This window comes from Stylophora pistillata, chromosome 5, assembly GCF_964205215.1.
Source record: "Stylophora pistillata chromosome 5, jaStyPist1.2, whole genome shotgun sequence".
NCBI classification, from domain to species: Eukaryota; Metazoa; Cnidaria; class Anthozoa; order Scleractinia; family Pocilloporidae; genus Stylophora; species Stylophora pistillata.
This window is the reverse complement of record NC_142523.1, coordinates 9603343-9619948: the sequence shown is the minus strand read 5'-3', so window position 1 is coordinate 9619948 and position 16606 is coordinate 9603343. Positions and strand designations below refer to the sequence as shown.

The window sequence follows — 16606 nt, the reverse complement described above, 5'->3', positions numbered from 1 at the left end:
TAAGAGCTCTAGCCCAAGGGAAAAGGTCGAAACATTGTCTTCGTTTTCGGACTAGTAGGCCGAGTTTCTGTTTGTATCCATTATCGTCGCGAAATATATTATTTTTCCCCGCGCTAACAATGGCCGCTCGCGCGAAAAAAAAAGTTCTGGCGAAGTCGGATTTGCTGACGCTATCAGAGTGCACTATCGGGATTTTGAGCACGCTCACGTATAATGAATTTAATTGCGCGACTCTGCTAGCTATGTTCTAATACACAATTTAATGCGTCTGTCATAGAGCGAAGCTAAACCGTGCCTTTCTAAAGAGTCATGGTATAACAGTACTGGTGAAATGATGGATAATGCGCGTCTTTGGACCCTTTCAATGTCATCACTAAGATACGCAGATAACGCATGATGGAATATTTGTGCGCAGTATTCCAGAACAGGACGTATAGTTGTACAATAAAAATTAATTATGTCATCCGCTGGAAGGCTGGCTCTCTTCAGGAGGACTAAAAAGTATAATCGTTTGTTTGCTCTTTTTATAACATCATTGATGTGGTTGTTCCACTTAAGGTTACACGAAATAGTCACGCCTAGGATCCTAGCCGACTCTACCGTCTCTAATTCTTTGCCATCTACCAAGAGGGGAATGAAATGGTGTTTCTGCCTTTTGTAGTCGATGACCATACCTTTGCATTTGTCAGCGTTAAGCTGCATCTTCTGTGCTTTGGACCAATCCTCCACCACTTCAACAGCGGTTTGGGCGTCACCTAAAGCGTTACGCGGGACGATCTCTGCCACCGTCGTGTCATCAACGTACTTCCAAGTTTGAACCTGGGGAATTCTTAGATCGTTTATCATTAGCAAGAAGAGCCATGGCCCCAATTTTGTCCCCTGAGGTACACCAGCTGGTACGGGGCCCCACTCAGAGAAACAATCAGCAGATAATTTTATGCGTTGGTAGCGATGCACTAAGAAGTCGACAACCCAACGTGCTACAACCCGAGGGATATCAAGAATGTAAATTTTATGAGTGAGCAGTTGATGGTCAATGTAGTCAAAAGCTTTGCGGTAGTCAAACAGGACCACCCTGACTGCGGATCCCGTGCCATCAGTTGCGCGCGTCCAGTGATGGAGCATGGACGTCATGGCTAGGGCCGTGGAGGATTTCGGTAAGGGTCCAAACCGGTCGGGATCGATAATTTTCAACACAGCCGGACCGATGAACGCAGATACCACGAAGTCTTCAGCTAATTTGGAAGTTATTGGTGTGAGGGAAATGGGTCGTAAGTGCTTGTTAATGACTTCGACAGGTTTCTGTTTAGGAATGGGTACCACATCCGCCAGCTTCCAAGATGGGGGAAGTTGTTGTTCAGCAAAGCTTCAATTAAGGATGGAAGTCACTGGCTGAGCTATAAAGTCAGCATATTCCCTAAACACCCAACTAGGTATCCCATCGGGACCCGCAGACTTGCGGGGGTACAACTTTCTGATTGCGGTCAAAACATCGACCTCAGAAATGGTTACCACCGCCGAGTTCGCTTCGAACTATCTCATTACTCGAATTTGACACATTCCAAATTCTAAATATCCCTCATTGATTGACCTTGATTGAGTTGCTCCCCTCTGCATAATTTAGTAAATTTGAAATTTTACTCATGTGGCGTTTTGTCGTTTCCCGTTTATGTTTGACTGATTAGCAGAAAATCGATTTAATAACTTCCTGACGAAAATTTCAGTTATACTCCACAGCAAATTTTTTCTATGAAGAAAAGAAACTCATTTAAAGTAAAAAAGAAACAAACAAACAAAATAATCACGAAAATAAAAAGCAGCTAACAAAACTTAAAGAACAAAACGGAAAGCAAAAAGGCGAATCCACAAGATAATTCCCGCAAGATGTTTAAGCTGCACAGTAACCTGCAAAACACACTATAAAATCATAAAATAACCTGAATTAAGAGCATCTTTCTCAATGAACTTGATTTTATAAACTTGTTCATGATCAATAACGTACCATGCCTCTCTTCTTTCTTGATCGTCTGGTGGGTGATACACATGATGAAAATTACAACAATGTAAATGTAACGTTGAAAGAAAGAACGATGCAGATTAGTTCGGGGAGGGGGAATCAGGAGGGGAAGGGGGAAAGGGGGTATGGGGGGATTATGGGGGATCGGAGGGAAGTGGAGAAATATACGGGTTTCTATCACCATATCTTCGATTCGGACTAAAAAACCTTCGAAAATTATTCCAATGTTCTTTGGGTACGACTCAAATCCATTTCCTCTTCGAGAAGTAGTAATTTCCTATAGATGAGTCAGGATAGCTATAGAACACTGAGGGTTTGGTCAAAAACGGAGGATAACGGTACAAAATCAACTGTTTTTTTCCTTTCGTTCATCTATCTTGTACCTCTGTGGGAGTCTCTCTTTCTTCGAGAAAAACTGTTTGAAAGACATGCCAAAGTATTGCATGGAATATCCTTCCAGCGCATAACTGATTCGACACGTAAATAGCACACGCACATCAGCAATTGCGGTTTTTTCAGCACGGTAAACCATTGCCTTTTTTCTCTTTATCGGAATTGAGCAATGTCATTCTTCCCCTGAAATAAATTTAAACTCCAATTCTCGGCGAAGGAAAAGGAACAATTTTCGGAAACGCAAATTTAGCCAGTACTCGTAAATTTAATTGTTATGATATTATAGGAATTATATGAGTACTACAGTTCCTAAACGAGCCCCGGGACCCCTCTCTCCCTCTTTTATTTCAAAATTTCACCCCTTTCTTTATTTCGAAAACTTTCCCCTTTTTTACTTTAAAATTTTCGCTCGTATAAGATAAACAAGCAAAAAGTAAAGTTTCACAAAAATCTCAGAGCAGGTTTCAGAGGAATGAAATCAGGGACCGGCCATTATTTATCGCCTGAGGGGGAGGAGGGAGTCAGAGAATCTTGACTGTCATAATTACATTTACCTGATCCCCGGTAATGCTCTGTAACATTCTTATGCCCCCCCCCCCCACCCCTCCATCATTGACAAATAATTGGCTGGCAGTCCTTTTTCTATAGTTCTCCCCCTTTATACTCAGTCAGCGACGACTAGTTCCCTCTATGTTCTCCCTACAAACCAAATGATCGCGTATAATCCTCCACCCCCTCCCCCTTCAGTCTATAACTGATGACTCTGGTTCCTGAATAAAACAGCATGGTTGAACAACTTGCTAGGAGCTAAGAAAACTGGTATGGTCCATAAATGATACGAAAAATGTAGACAGCCGTGTTTATTCGTCAGTCCTTTGAATTCTAAGTGAAAGTTTCTGACTCAGTATTAAAAAGCTAAAACAGTTCCCTCGCCAAAGCAGGGCCGCCGTACAAGGAAAAATAGTAGGAAATTGAACATGGGGGTAAGAGTTCCATAGAACCCCATACATTAATTATGCATAGAGTGTTGCAAAGAAACCTTTACATTTAGTCTTTATAAAATGGAATGCATAATTAATGATGGGGTTATATGGAACTCTTCCGAACATGGGTTTATAAAAGTGTGAGAAGACAGCAAAGTGCGATTGTTAAAGTAAATTAGATCATAATCCTTGTTCAGGGATCGGTCATTATTTATCAAAAGGGAGGGGGGTTCGGAGTGTTTTGGTTGTGTCACATTAAAACAATTTCTCTCCCCTCCTCCCCACGCCTTTTTTTTATTCTAACGATACCCCCACTAATGGGCGGTCAATTTCCAGTATTTTTTTTTAATTCTATATTGAAGTTTTTGATGCTCTATTATAAGGCTAAAGCAGTTCCTTTGCCAATGCGCAGCTGCCGTACAAGGGAAAAGAGGAGAAAATTAAACCTAGGCTCAAAGTGCGAGAAGATGGCAAGGCGCGATTATTAGAGTAAATAATGTTAGATAACTGATGAGTGGTCCCTTAGAAACCGAAGTTTTAAAGGTTTGCTGATATCATTCGCTGAGGAATAACGTTTTCATGTGCTGGAGATCGATATTTCTCCCGACAAAGCTGATGCATGAAAGGGTTCAGTTGTGGAATCTTTGTGGTGATTAGGTGTCGCTAGATTACCATTATTTTCAAATTTCCCTAATTAGTATTGAATTTCCTCTCGGACAAAAACTTGTGTATGCGAAACGTAGTGAATTAGACTTACGGAATATTGCAGCTTTCAATTTCATTCAGTGTTCACATAAATTATACCCGTGACAAGTTTCCGCACACTGTTTCACCGATGAATTAGAACAAATGAATCATAGGCGAGACAGGCCCATCGATGCATTATATCTTTTAATATTTAGCCAAGGCTCCAGTAAAGGGCTCAAAATTTTTGGTAACATAATTATTGAGTGTAGGAGAATGAAACTAGATAACTTACTTGAGCTCTTGAAAGACATGACCTTCTGTTACTTCACGTCCTACTCAGTTGGTATATGGTTGCTGTCCGGTTACCGGCTGTCCGGCTTTAGAATTACCTGACACATGTTATGAAACTATTTGTCGTACCAAAAAGTCGCAATTTTAAGCCAAATAGGTAATCGAAGCTCGGAGCTCTATGTTCGAAGTTCCAGACAGAATAAAGACAATTATTACTTGATCGAGTGAAAACATATTTGCAATGGAAATCAATCATTCCGCTACCTCACTGTTTGTCATCTAAATGACATTGCGACAAGGATAGGTGTGATTTTTGCTAATGATACTTTTTGCTGCAGTGAACTGTAGTTGTGTCCAGGAAGAGTTACTCATATGTTATACGGAAAAAGACAAAATGACAGGATTCAAAAAGGGAAGGAAACAATGAGAGTAAAGACAAAGATAACTTCTTGAAAACCTTGTAAGTAAGAGAGTAAAAATCTGAAGACCTTTTTCCAAAAGCAAGAAAACCAGAAATGCGACAAGTGCAATGTTCACCTGAAAAAAAGCGCCCAGAATCTAACTCAAACTTAGTGTAGACTGGCATAATATCTTGTTGAGCATGATGTGAATTTCACAAGACACGGTTTTAACATAACTATAGCACCAGCACTCCACTTAATTTCAGACTTTCCAGTAAACAAAGGAACTTAAGCAAAGAAAAAATTAAAAAAATAATAATAACGTGCCACTTTTACTAGGGCAATCTGTAAGGGTCTATACCCTCAAACAAAGGGAAAGGAATACTGTTCGTTACGAAGGAGCTATTAGCTAAAGAACGGCTGCGAAGGAGACGTGGCATTTTCAGGCCAGTGGAGACAAACACCAGACATGCGCGCAGGAGGATGCTGCGAACCACACGCGACAATCGTCTTTCGAGCTCTAACCGACCTCCCATAGTGCCAGGCTCTGTTCACCTCAAACAAAAGCAGATTTGCTTTGTAGAGCATTACACAAATTCTCAAACCATTATCTTGGTTGATTGGGCATCGAATATAACAAAGAGCTTTTGTGATGCTTATGGAAACAAGGGCTTTTTAGGTTGGCAAGTAGTGGCGTAGCGAGGATTTCACACATTCGAATTCTGTGCTCCTTACGTAAACTGGCCCACACTGGTGCTTCATTTTGTATGAAATATAAATATAGAGGCAAGACCGATACAACGTAGATAAGTAAATTTTAAGACGGAGCGCTATATTTCGGCTGGCCAAACCAGCCTTCTTCAGGTGCAGTGGGACTTAGCAGAGAATTGGGGTGATGCTTCATAGAAAGCTGTATGATGTAACAGCGGAAATATGTAAAACTAATTTGATTGACAATGAGATAACAATAAAAATAGAAATAGTTACCAAAAATAGAAATGAAGTAATGTAAATTGGATAAATAACTAGAAATTAATACATTTCTTCGCGAGCGTTAAGGCCATCTGGATAAATAGTGTTGCCTCTTGAAATTAAAAAAGCTTCCCTGGCCTTGCGTATCTAGTCTCTCTTGGAAAACACTTTTTCGATGGCGATTAGCTCCATGTCGTGAGCAGAGTGGTTAGGAGAAGAAATGAAGTGTTCTGCCGCTGTAGTACGTTTAGATTTAGAGTTAGGTTTATCAGTGGTACGGAGGTGTATATTAAAACGGTCTTTTAAACGTCGTTTAGTTTCTCCTATGTATTGTAAGTTACAGCGGTTACACTAAATTAAGGAGATAAGGTTTTTAGTGTCACAGGTCAAGTGAGATTTAATGGGACGTGTTTCGCCGGTAGAAAAAAAAGTATAGTTAGTAAGACCGTCAGAGATGTAGGGGCAAGTAGCGCAGTTTCTACCACAACGGAAAGAGCCGGGGGGGAGTTGAGGATGGGAAGTGGTAGAATTAGAGGGGAGTTTGGCTGTTACTAATGTGTCGCGAAGGTTGGGGGAGCGTCTGAAGGCGACAACTGGCAGCTGAGGAAAAGCTTTTTTGTAGCGGTTAGAAGTCTGCAGTACATGCCAGTGTTTTTTGATGATGTTGGGATGCGAGGAAGCGACGGACTAAAAGTAGTCATAAATGGAATACGGTTAGGTTTTTTTACGTCTTTAGTTTGTAAGGTGAGTGTGCGGGAGATGTCAGCGGCGCGTTGTATTTGTTTGGTGACGAATTTATTGCTTTAACCTCGTTTGAGAACTATGAGGTAAGTTGAGCGGCGCGAGTCTCAAAAGCTTTATCTGTACAACAGATACGTCGTAGGCGGAGTGCTAGACTGAACGGAATAGCTTTTTTGGTATGTAATGGATGGCAAGAAGAGTGCAATAGATACATATGTTTGTCTGTGGGTTTGGTGTAGAGGTCAGTGGAGATATTACCGTCGAAAATTTTTAGGTTATCTAAACCTTCGGTCCAGACCATAAAGATATCGTCGAAGTATCTAAACCAAGTGTGGGATTTACATGGGGCATTTTTCAAAGCGTTAGGTTCCAAAAGACCAAGAAAGAAAGGTTAGCGAAAGAAGGGCCATTTTGGTACTCATGGCTGTGCCGTGAACTTGGAGGTAATGAGCATCATTAAAAGTAAAAGTAAAATTGTTCATGGTAAGAACCATACGAATGAGGTCACAAAGTGTGACGGTAGGAATAGGGGTATTGGAGGAGATATACAGAAAATGGTCACAAGCATTAATACCTTCGTTATGTGGGATATTGGTGTAGAGGGATGAAACATCAAGTGTAACTAGTAAAGAATTAGGGGCAAATTACCAATGTAAAACAGTTTGTTGAGGAAGTCATTGGTGTCTTTGATATAAGATGGTAGTTTGTGAACGAGTGGTTGGAGGTAGTGGTCAACAAACTGGGATATCCGTTCAGTGGGGTGGCTATTGGATGAGACAATAGGGCGTCCTGGATTACCGGGTTTGTGTATTTTGGGTAAGATGTAAAATCGTCCTGGTCTTACGTCAGTCTGCAAGAGGTATTGTTTTGTTGTTTCGTTGATGAGTTGGTCGTTATGCATCCTGTTAACAAAAAAGGTAACACGTTTTTGTATATCAGCAGTGATGTCGTTTGTCAAGCGTTTATACGATATAGTGTCAGAATGTTGTCTGTTGCATTCATAGATGTACCAGGTTGTGTCCATAACAACAATACCAGAACCTTTGTCGGCGGGTTTTATAATTATGTCTTTACGTTCCTTAAGTGAGCGTATGGCTTATCGTTCTATAGGAGTGAGATTGTCCCGGATTCTTTTAGGTTTGTGTATCAACAAGCTCGTGTTCACACCGCGAAAATGACTGATAAATGGAGTATGATTAGAGCCATGCGGATTCTGTGCATTCTCGCGGTTTTTGCCAAACGGAACCATAGGTTTTATCTATTGTTCTATTAGAACATAGCTAGCTGAACCGCGCAATCAAATTCAATATTTGTAAGCGTGCTCAGAATCCCGATAGTGCACGCTGACAGCGTCAGCAAATCGCTTCGCCAGAAATTTTTTTTTCGCGCGAGTGGCCGATTCTTAGCGCGGGAAAAATAATATATTTCGCGACAATAATGGATACAAAAAGAAACTCGGCCTACTAGTCCGAAAACGAAGACAATGTTTCGACCTTTTCCCTTGGGCTAGAGTTCTGAAATGAGGCAGAAAAAGAGAAAAACAAAGGAAAAGGAGACGCGGCATCAGCGCCGTCACGATTCGCTTCAACTGATATTGTTGTCCATTTTTCCCGTCGGATTTGATGCACAATTCTACCGGCTATGTTCTAAAACAATTGGTTCATGCTTTCAGCTGTGCACTATCGAGTTATGGAGCACATGGGAAGTTTGGAGAGCACGAAAGAAGCTAGAGTTGCCCTCGGCTATCGCCTCGGGCAACTCTTACGCTTCTTTCGTGCTCTCCAAACTTCCCGCGTGCTCCATAACTCGATAGTGCACGCTAAAGCATGAACCAATTGTTAAACAACCAATCTTTTCAACCACCAAAACGCAACACCATCGACTACAGAAGTGCCATTACTTAACTCCTTTAATAAGTAACCTACTTAGTTAAAGATTACAATACGTACAGCACGCCAAAAGTTACTATGGCTGTGATGATTTAAACTATGAACAATTTTCAAATTTTAAAGAATTACTTCGATGTCAAAACTAGAAATTAAACTTAATAGGTTCTAGAGGAACCATACTCCGAGAAAAGTCCAACGTTCATTGCAATAAAGTCACAGACGATATTTTAAAATCCTGACAGCCAGTGACAGGGTCTAATTGTATATTACATAGACAAAGTTGAATAACATCTGCGCATGTCACATAGACGCCTATAAATCCATAGCAACAGTATGTATTTAACAATTATTCCACCCGCGCTAGTTAGATATGAGATGATAGATGGCCAACGAGGCGCGTAGTGCCGAGTTAGCTATAATCATCCCATATCCAACAAGCGCGAGTGGAATAATTATTCTTTTATTAAAAACACCCCCACGATATTAGACAAATCTTGTCTTCTCCTCTTTTGAGCTCCCTTTTAATTTTAAGCCGACGCGTACACTTATCATATTTGTAGATTATGGTATATTGGCTCATATATCATAATGGTTAAGTCCATAAAAAGTCTTGAATTGCATTATTCAACGATCCGGTTTTTAATAATAATTGATGTGGCGCAATTTTTAAAAAAAATTGAAAGGATTAATCCTTGATACTTCAAAACCACTTTTTTTAAAGCAAAATATGATAAAACTATCGCTGGGGACCGCCCAGCTGACGTGTCGAGATCAACGTAGTCGAACTTACTCCAAATGCATTTTGACGATCGAACTTCGATGATAGACCGGTTAATATCAGCAAGGGAGAAACTATGGTGTGCAAACGATATTTTGTGCCCGTTTTGAGAGACATTTGAGGTAAAAGTTTGAAGCGTAATTTCTCTACTAGCGTCGTGATCTAGGAGGAAAACCACAGCGCGTTTCAATTTTTTAAATATTCTGCCATTTTTAGTCTAACGTTGCTATGGTTTCAAGAGTGAGCCTCAAAAGCTCTTGAGATTTGAATGGGTTTTTAGCTCTGCCTTTTACAGATCGGTTGCGGCACGTGTCAAACGCAACTGACTGCACTCTAATTGGCTCTTTAACTTGTAATGTTGATCGCTAGAAGTCTGGCTTACAGGAAAATTGTCTTTGGTTTCTTAAATTTTCTACATTACAATGCAACACAATTAGATGTTGCTTGACTTAATCTGTATAAGTATGCTGTAAACTGAAGTCTTGATATCTTTGTTTGAACTCTCAATTCCGATTTGATCTTCGCTGATCTACGAGTAACGAGCCTAACGCTTTAAAGAATTACGAATTTATGATTATTGAACTTTATGTGTTACCAATATTCAGTTCTGCTGTACGTAGCTGAGCAAGTCCATTCTGAACAAATCTCATTTCAATATCTTCAGGGCCAAAGTTCTTGACATAAATCGACAATGCACGACCGTAACACCCTTTTGCTTCTTGGCTGAGACCGAGATAATTGTGCAGAGCGCCCAGGCTTTTGTAAGTATCTGCCACCTTGACGTGTTCCGGAGCAAATATTTTAAGGCGAATATCCAGTGCTCGCTCGCGACAGTCTTTTGCTTGCTCTAGGTCACCCAGCTGCCGGTGGACAATGCCCAGGTTATTGTAAGACTCTGCGACATAAACATGCTCAGGTCCGAGCTTTTTCAGCCAAACATCCAGCGCTCAGTCGTGACAGTCTTTTGCCTGCTTTAGGTCACCCAGTTGCTCGTGGACACGGCCCAGGTTACTATAAGACGTTGCGACATAAACATGCTCAGGTCCGAGCTTCTTCAGCCGAACATCCAGGGCTCGCTCGTGAAAGTCTTTTGCCTGCTTTAGGTCACCCAGCTGCTCGTGGACTAGGCCCAGGTTATTGTAAGACGTTGCGACATCAACATGCTCAGGTCCGAGCTTTTTCAGCTTAACATCCAGCGCTCGCTCGTGACAGTCTTTTGCCTGCTTTAGGTCACCCAGCTGCTTGTGGACTAGGCCCAGGTCATTGTAAGACGTTGCGACATCAACATGCTCAGGTCCGAGCTTTTTCAGCCGAACATCCAGGGCTCGCTTGTGAAAGTCTTTTGCCTGCTTTAGGTCACCCAGTTGCTCGTGGACATGGCCCAGGTTATTGTAAGACGTTGCGACATCAACATGCTCAGGTCCGAGCTTTTTCAGCCAAACATCCAGCACTCCCTCGTGACAGTCTTTTGCCTGCATTAGGTCACCCAGCTGCTTGTGGACTAGGCCCAGGTTATTGTAAGACGTCGCGACATCAACATGCTCAGGTCCGAGCTTTTTCAGCCGAACATCCAGGGCTCGCTTGTGAAAGTCTTTTGCCTGCTTTAAGTCACCCAGTTGCTCGTGGACATGGCCCAGGTTATTGTAAGACGCTGAGACATAAACATGCTCAGGTCCGAGCTTTTTCAGCCAAACATCCAGCGCTCGCTCGTGACAGTCTTTGCCTGCATTAGGTCACCCAGCTGCTTGTGGACTAGGCCCAGGTTATTGTAAGACGTCGCGACATCAACATGCTCAGGTCCGAGCTTTTTCATCTGAACATCCAAGGCTCGCTTGTGAAAGTCTTTTGCCTACTTTAGGTCACCCAGCTGCTCGTGGACATGGCCCAGGTTATTGTAAGACGTTGCGACATGAAACATGCTCAGGTCCGAGCTTTTTCAGCCAAACATCCAGCACTCGCTCGTGACAGTCTTTTGCTTCCTTTAGGTCACCCAGCTGCTCGTGGACTAGGCCCAGGTTATTAAGACGTTGCGACATCAACATGCTCAGGTCCGAGTTTTTTCAGCCGAACATCCAGGGCTCGCTTGTGAAAGTCTTTTGCCTGCTTTAGGTCACCCAGTTGCTCGTGGACAAGGCCCAGGTTATTGTAAGACGTTGCGACATAAACATGCTCAGGTCCGAGCTTTTTCAGCCAAACATCCAGCGCTCGCTCGTGACAGTCTTTTGCCTGCTTTAGGTCACCCAGCTGCTTGTGGACTAGGCCCAGGTTATTGTAACACGTTGCGACATCAACATGCTCAGGTCCGAGCTTTTTCAGCTTAACATCCAGCGCTCGCTCGTGACAGTCTTTTGCCTGCTTTAGGTCACCCAGCTGCTCGTGGACTAGGCCCAGGTTATTGTAAGACGTTGCGACATCAACATGCTCAGGTCCGAGCTTTTTCAGCCAAACATCCAGCGCTCGCTCGTGATAGTCTTTTGCCTGCTTTAGGTCACCCAGCTGCCTGTGGACTAGGCCCAGGTTATTGTAAGACGTTGCGACAGAAACATGATCAGGTCCGAGCTTTTTCAGCCAAACATCCAGCGCTCGCTCGTGATAGTCTTTTGCCTGCTTTAGGTCACCCAGCTGCTTGTGGACTAGGCCCAGGTTATTGTAAGACGTTGCGACAGAAACATGATCAGGTCCGAGCTTTTTCAGCTTAACATCCAGCGCTCGCTCGTGACAGTCTTTTGCCTGCTTTAGGTCACCCAGCTGCTCGTGGACTAGGCCCAGGTTATTGTAAGACGTTGCGACAGAAACATGATCAGGTCCGAGCTTTTTCAGCCAAACATCCAGCGCTCGCTCGTGACAGTTTTTTGCCTGCTTTAGGTCACCCAGCTGCCTGTGGACTGGGCCCAGGTTATTGTAAGACGTTGCGACAGAAACATGATCAGGTCCGAGCTTTTTCAGCCAAACATCCAGCGCTCGCTCGTGACAGTCTTTTGTCTGCTTTAGGTCACCCAGCTGCTCGTGGACTAGGCCCAGGTCATTGTAAGACGTTGCGACATGAACATGCTCAGGTCCGAGCTTTTTCAGCCGAACATCCAGGGCTCGCTTGTGAAAGTCTTTTGCCTGCTTTAGGTCACCCAGTTGCTGGTAGACACGGCCCAGGTTATTGTAAGACGTTGCGACAGAAACATGCTCAGGTCCGAGCTTTTTTAGCTGAACATCCAGGGCTCGCTCGTGAAAGTCTTTTGCCTGCTTTAGGTCACCCAGTTTGTAGTGGACATGGCCCAGGTAACTATGAGACGTTGCGACATCAGCATGCTTAGGTCCGAGCTTTTTCAGCCGAACATCCAGGGCTCGCTCGAGAAAGTCTTTTGCCTGCTTTAGGTCACCCAGTTGCTCGTGGACACGACCCAGGTTATTATAAATAAAGGTTTTTTGTAATTCATTACTTGGGTTTCTTAACTCGGCGATTGCTAGGACTGCTGTAAAGTAGCTTCTTGCAGCTGGATATTGAGAGTGGTCGCAGCACATATTTCCGAGAGTTGTAAAGACGTTAGAATAGTCCTGCAAAGTCGATCCACCAATATGAGCGACTTGCGATATTCCTTCTTTAGAAAAGAAGGGGTTTGCGTCTGTAATCACTTTTGCCAAATGAGGGACAATTCTCGTGCCAATGACTAGAGAATCTTGATCCTCAAATCTGGAGAGGGATAAAGCAGCTCCCAGTATGGATTTGATTTTCTCATCCTTTGTACATTTTTTTGTTACTGAATTAGCAACATAATGGACGACTCCATGCACTCGAATGTACACACCGCTCTCCTCTTCGTCAAACAATAACAATGGGCATCGCTTTATCTTTACGCCAATTGCATCTTTATCTTCATATTCTTTTTCCATTTCCATAATGTACTCGACAGCAATATCTTTTAATATTGGTTGTGGCGCACAAAGAGAGAGAAAAGTGAACAAGTGCTTTATAACTCTGTCGGAACTAATTTCCTTTTCCAAGGCGAGTGTTATTGCTGTGGTCATTGTTTTTGGGTAACTTGGGTTTGTCTCGGCTAGAATGTTCTCAGTTGTGCGTCGCTGTCCTTTTTCAAGTTTTTTTAGATAGTCGGTCCAGCCGAAGTTTGGAGCTATTTTACCTTCCCGAACTTGTCTTACATAGACGGCGGCGCCGGCCAAAGCAAGTGGCAGGTAGTCCAGATACCGTGCAATTTCTTTTTCCATCTTATCATCAGTGACACCAGAAAGGAGCCTTAACAAAGAGCTGGCATCGTCAGGAAGCATCCCTTCACTTACTGATATTTGCTGAATGGAAGAACTTGTCAAAGGAATAGACGCGGTGTCTTGCGTTGTTATCAATAACTGGCCCCTCATCCATTGCTGGTTTGCTAAATCTGTCAAATAAGTATATACCTGGGACAGATTAGTGACATTGTCAACTACCAGTAACCACGAAGTGTAAAGCCCAATTTTTGCGCTTATCAGGGTCTTGAGACTTGCAATTTTCTTTTCTGTGTTCAGATCTTTGGAATTATAAGTGTCTGTAACTGAGTAATCCGGACATTTACAGTTTCGAGCGAAAGAGACATACGACTCCAAAAGTGTCTCTGAATTTTCTGCATTAAGCGTCATAACAAATGAAATCCCAGAGGGAGTTTCTTTGCTTTCGTCGAAAAATTGCTTAGCTACTAGTCGAGCCAGCTGAGATTTTCCACTTCCAGGGTTTCCTGATAAGTACAAGGTGCTTAAGCTGTGATTGTTGGAGCTTTTGAGTGCTTTGAGATGTTGTATGATTTTACCAACATCATATTCGCGAGGGGAGACGTCATGTGCAGGTTCAGGGGGGAGAATGCAAAATGGGGGAACTTTGGTTTGCAGCTGTTCTTCAAGCGTCTGCCGCTGATTCTCTTTTTTTTCAAGTTCCTTGTCTTTTTCTTCAAGTCTTGTTTCTTTTTCAACAAGTTCCTTTTTTTGTTGTTGAATTCTTGTCTCCTTATTTTGAACCTCCTGTTGAAGGTCGTTAACTTTCTTCAAAACATTTCTTAACTCTTTCGTGGGGAAACTTGTCTGAGTTTGGATTGCACGGATTTGTAGAGTGGGGAGACCGAGTGCGTGAAATGCAGTATTCACCTTTAAAATATCATCTTGAAAATCTCTGCTGGATAGGAAGCCTCGTGGTCTATGCGCAAAGTCTTCATTACGAAATTTTCTGAGATCATCCACATTTGACTGAACAGCTGGATGGAGACTGCAGATGGAATCGGAATAAAGAATGGCATAAAACAGCATGGTACAATCCCATTCCGCTCTGTCACCATTGATCATAGTTTTCAAGAGAAGGGCGTTTCTTCTTCTGTTTCGTGGGGATTCATGGCTCTCAAAGTCCATTCCATTTTTTGGTGCATCTTTCCATTCTCCCAGGGTTGCCTTGTAGCGATTATCCCATTCTTGTTTGAAGATTGTTCGAAGGCCCTCAGCTAGTACATCGGTGACAATGCAACAGATCCTGTAGTAATTCAATTGCTCCTCAGTATATTCCATTGGAGCGGCCATATTCAATCAGACCCTTTCAAAAGCAATGTCGCCATTAGTCAAGTCAGTTAGTTATATCACTTTGTTTATCTTTTCTAAGGACTAAGAATTTTTAAACTTGTCTAGACATTTACTACGATTAAGTTGGGTAAGACACGGACAAGGTTTTGGGACGGGGATTTGACCATAAGGTTGTCAGGGGAAATTTTATTCGTTTGGTAACCAAATCTCAAAAGCTGTGGGTCGCCAACTGTCAAACTTGGAAGGGGGTCTCAATGGGGTTAACCGTCAACCGTGAAATGGCCAAAATATTAACCGTCAACCGTCAAAAACTCAATATTTCTATCGTCAACCGTCAAATAAGCAAGCCAATGTTAGCCGTCAAATGTCTCAGATATCCTTAATTAAGAACTAAACGATTGCCTAAACTCGGGTCAACATCTGTTGTTCATACATTTACGTAAGTCTTTTAACTCCGCGACCAAACTGACTTCCGGTGTGGAAACACTTCCGGTGTCGGAAAACGATAGTCATCTCTATCAAATAGGTGCTACAAATTAACAGTTCTAAACAACCACGTCATTATGAAAAATGACAGCCCAATTTGACAGCCCAATTTGCGCGTTTAGTTGGTCTTATAAACGACATTCCAACAAATTACCGTTAACCGATGTATGACCTAAAATTTAATCGTCAACTGTAAAAAGGGCTCCGTTTAAACCGTTAACCGTCAACGTGAGCCCCATCTTGGAAAAAAAGTCAAACGACACTTCGCCTATATCAAAAACAACAACAACAAAAATAATATTTTAACCTCAAAACTTGGTCGCCAAACTTTCGTCGCTTCTCACTCAACTGAAAATGGTAGTACGCATTTGTTAACTGGGAAGTTTGTGCTCTCCCTTTATACTCTTTCGTCTCCGACAGAGTACAAAAGGGGGGAGGGGAGGGAAGTGGGACTGTAGAAAACTCACTGCCAGAGCTTTCTGGGGGGATAAAGTAAATTGTACTGTGATAAAATACGGTCATTTTCACATTCCCACACAGATAAAAGATTTCCCCAACCCATCATGAAAAGAAGAACGGTTTGCAAACACACAATTTCTAAGCGAGTTTACCAAGCTTTTCTGGCTTTGCATCTCATACAACAATGACAAAGATCGAGGCCGCGGAACAACATACCCCTTAAGCGACCTGATACTGGCTCGGCCAATCCCAGCGTTCATTTAGACGCAGTATTAGCCAATTCGTTTATTGGCAACTCGTTACCACTAATTCATTTAATTGATTCAACAGTCTTTAACTGGCGTCAATCGAATACGATTCAAGTTTCCTAGAGTGCTGAAATTCAAATTTAAAAAATCTGAACAAAACTTTTAAAATATTTTAAGGTAAGAAAAAGCTTGTAAGAGCAATTTAAGTCGTCACATAGAACGAGGTAGTGGTTCATAGTTCTTTTCTTCCGTTTCCGCATTAGTGATCATACTGAGGTCGTTATCATCAATATGTAATCTGCGAAATCGTCTTGAAAAACGACAAATAATAACCGACACTATAGCTGGCGAGAAACCTTTCTCTCACAAAAAGATAACATCACATATTAAGGGTCATGTTTAGACACCAAACTTTTTACGAGAAATATTAAATATTGTTATATACCTAGACTTGCACTCAAGAAAACGAGCACTGTGTGTCCCTCCCGCTTCCTAGACTTTTAACCGTTACTATGTTGTAAATTGACATATCAGCTCGTGGCTATGGGCCACGTGCTCGTGTAGCACTCTTTGCACATAAAATAATTAACAATCCAACAGGCATCCCGGAAAGTTTTTTCTTGAACTCTACCTCTAGCTTCTAACTTCGATAGCCATTACACTAGATTTGTATCTAACCTTAACTTCCGTAGGCCTCTAACACATAACAATTAG

General features: G+C 42.2%; 1 pseudogene; it reads right to left on the bottom strand.

Annotated features, from left to right (window-relative positions):
* Positions 1–8989: 8989 nt before the first annotated feature.
* LOC148730161 (uncharacterized) lies at positions 8990–16342 on the bottom strand (annotated as a pseudogene).
* Positions 16343–16606: the final 264 nt, after the last annotated feature.